This window comes from Martes martes (genome assembly GCF_963455335.1).
Source record: "Martes martes genome assembly, chromosome: 3".
Classification (NCBI taxonomy): domain Eukaryota; kingdom Metazoa; phylum Chordata; class Mammalia; order Carnivora; family Mustelidae; genus Martes; species Martes martes.
This window is the reverse complement of record NC_137890.1, coordinates 50083441-50087056: the sequence shown is the minus strand read 5'-3', so window position 1 is coordinate 50087056 and position 3616 is coordinate 50083441. Positions and strand designations below refer to the sequence as shown.

General features: G+C 36.3%; 1 pseudogene across 1 annotated transcript; it reads right to left on the bottom strand.

Annotated features, from left to right (window-relative positions):
• Positions 1-553: 553 nt before the first annotated feature.
• On the bottom strand, positions 554-1035 carry LOC308339333 (peptidyl-prolyl cis-trans isomerase-like 3; annotated as a pseudogene). Its single transcript has one exon. The product of its transcript is annotated as a peptidyl-prolyl cis-trans isomerase-like 3 (transcript).
• Positions 1036-3616: the final 2581 nt, after the last annotated feature.

The window sequence follows — 3616 nt, the reverse complement described above, 5'->3', positions numbered from 1 at the left end:
TAGGATGACTTCATCTCATAAACCAAACTTGGAAGGAGAAGTCACCACAAGAAAAGAGTGCAGTTGTCAAAAAGTCATCTCAGTGTGAAAATGTAGATCTGTTGGCTTGGAACTTGTAAATTTCTCTGACTAAAGTCTTTCTTGATCCTGGGTTGGATTGACTGTAGTTCAGATAACAGTGTGAAATTAAGTGCTTTTCATTCTAGTTATAAGAGATGACTGTGAAATGAGGCAGAGAAATAGGTAGGGCCTTAAGTCTTTATCACAGAAATAGTATATTTCTATTTTTAAATGAGTGTTTATATATAGCAAAAATTAGAAGATTTTTAAAAATTAAACTTTAAGAAATATATTGGATAATAGTTTTAGCAAAGAAAAATGCTCTAATGGAATAAAAGCCCTTTGGATCCCCTTGGTACCACCAACTTGGGAGATTTTAGTTGTAAACAATCAGATGAATGATACAGTCTCTTGATATAATTAAAACTGCATAAGCCACAATAGGTGTTGTTCCTTGAATAGTTTGCCAACAGTTTTTCCAGGTCTACTGCAGCTACTGCACAAAGGAATTAGCACGAATAGTTATGTCCTTTGTGCACATCACTGAGAGGTTGACATGTCTTCTCATTCACTGGTAACTTCTCAAATTCATCTAGAGTCTCAGCACATCCATTACCTTTCCAAATACTGTATAGTTCATGTCCAAATGTGACTGTTTGCCATAGGTGAAGAACTAAGATCTATTGGTATTTGGGCTATATATTAGCCATAGATACAAAACCTCTAACATTGTGCTTAAGAAAGTTGCTATATTCATCCTCAAATTTCTTGCCCCAGTTACTATTACCTCATCTTCTTGTACCTGTCAGATCTCCTGTTTCAAACATGAAACCTTTGGTACTTCTATGCAATATGCAGTCATTGTAGTAATTACTGGTACTGAGAGCCAAAAAAACTCTCACAAGTTTTGGGTGTCCTCTCACAGAAACTTTCTATTTTAATATCACTTACATCAGTATTCAGTGTCACTGACATTTTTTGTCTTGATGGTTTCAGGAAATACTGTTGTTAATTTCTCACAGTCTTATCAAGAGAAGTTAGCAAATGCATCTCACTTCGAGTAGCACAGCTGTTGTTAAAACAGAAAAGATGTAATCGCAGATGCCTGTGATTCGAAATTACTGTCTTCAGGCTACCCTGCATTTCTATTTTGAAGTCCACTAAAATTAGAATTCACCTATGTTTATTATTTTCCTATGTGGGCAGAGTCTTGAAATATAAAATAGCAGAAGATAATCAGGTAAAGGAAAGAAACAGAAAGACTACGAAGAAGCATGTTTGACTTTCATAAAGGTGAGTACTTGATTTCCAAACATTATAAGATAGCATTATACAAGAAAATTGCACTTCTTTAGGATGATGAGGTATAGTGGAAATAAGAGGAAGATAAGGGCTCTGGTTTTGCACTGCAGTTCTTCCCCTATATTATTGCATAAATCTGTACAAGTCACTTCATTTCTCCCTGCCATAATTTTATCCATTAAAGATTGATCTTTAAAGGAGAAGGTGTACGTTCCAGGTATCTATTACTGTGGAACAAAGGACCACAAAACTTAGTAGTAGAACTCCTACAACCATTCTACTCTATCACACAAATTTTGTGGGTCAGAACTTCCAGCAGAGATCTGATGCATAATCGTACTCTTTTATGTGGTGTAATAGAGGCCACTTGATGATAATCAACTGCTATAGAGTCTGGATTGGAGGGTACAAATTGCATACTCACACGTACGGTGACTTGAAGGGTACATTTGAAAGGCTGAATTCAGATGGAATTACCAGTGAAATGCCTAATATGGCCTCTTCAGTATGGCAGCTGTGGAGTAGTTAGATTTCTTAGATGGTAGGTCAGTATGTCAAGTGAAAAAGGTGAAAGTTTCATGATATGAGATAATCTAACACCACTTCTGCCATGCTCTACTGGTTAAAGCAATCTCAACCACGTCATATTCAAGGGGAGGGATCACTGACCGCGTACCTATAAATGAAATTTCAAATAATTTGCTTCCATGCTAAACCATTGTAGTACAAGCCCTGCTTGCAACAGTATTGATCTTCCTGCATCATGCAATAACCACCGAAAGTCTCATTCTATTATGTCACGTAGCTCAGGTTTAAGGTCCATAATCACAATTTAAATCATATCTAGCTCTAAAAATATCTCCGTTTTGGGTCCCCCTCCTTTGGATTAATTTACTCTTAGACTGTAAACCTGTGAAATGAAGAGACAAATCATCTGTTTTCTTGGGACAAATGAAAGTTCCAAGAGGAAATACGCATAGGATGATCATAGTAAATATTTCTTTTCCAAAATGGAGAAAATGAGACACAGAGCAATCACTATACTATAGTAATTCTTAAATATAATCTGGCAGATATTTTCATTTCCTGATTAAGGTTTAGTCTTAGTCTTTGGGTTATAATTCTACATGGCTTTGGTCCTGCCCTCTGAAAACTTCCTTTTCAATAAAATCTGCTTTCCACAAAATTTAGTTTTCTTAGAATGCTTCTTGTATATAGAATTTTGGTTATCTCTAGGCTTTTTTTTTTTTACTCTTTCTGTGCTGTTCAGTGCTAATATAATTCCTTTAAAATCTCATGAGCCTTTTATGTGTCAATTCTTAATCTATTCCGTTAGACAAAACCAAACCCATAAATCTTTTTGGGGTAAATCCTTCTCTATCTTGGTTTCCCTGTGAAGCTCTTGTTTGTGCACTAAGCACTATTGTCTCTCCTAGAGCACCTAATAGGGCATGCCCTTTTTCTTTTTGTTACTGAGAGGGTACATTTGATACAGACTTAAATTCTTCTGAAGTCTTTTTTTTTCTTTTTAATTTTTAAAAGATTTTATTTATTTATTTCTCGGAGAGAGAGAGAGAGAGAGAGAGAGAGAGAGAGAGAGAGAGAGAAGCAGGCTCCTCGCTAAGCAGGGAGCCCAATATGGGACTCCATCACAGGACCCTGGGGTCATGACCTGAGCTGAAAGCAGACACGTAACCAACTGAGTCACCCAGGCGCCCATCCTTCTGAAGTCTTAAACCACAGAGTTTGTTCTACTGACAGTGCACTAAATTTCATCTCTACCCTGAGACCATCTCTTACTTTGAGAACCACTCAGTTGTTGGAATGGTTGTCCTAAGCCCTTTACGTTCACTCCATATCCTATTAGTGGTTGATTATTTCATCTCCCATTTCTCTCTTTTTAAAAAGACAACAGAAAGAAACAAGGTAGCACCTTTAACACTTCATCCAGGAAACATCTTAACTAGATTACCAAGTTTATTAAGTACATTATATATTTTCCAGGTTACCTGGGTAGAAGTATTACCAAACTTTCTACCACCTCTTAGTAATTTTTTTTTCAATCTTTTCAAGTCCTCTATAGTATTTATTTAAAGACTTGTCAGACTTTGGCTTGTTGCCCTGTCCCCAGACCAGAGCCACACATATTAGATTTTATAATGTTAGCACCTCACTTTCATGGACCAAAGTCTGTTTATCTGCTGGTGTTGTAAAAATAAAAACAGGACAAAAACTATCCAAAAGTTAGTTGCTC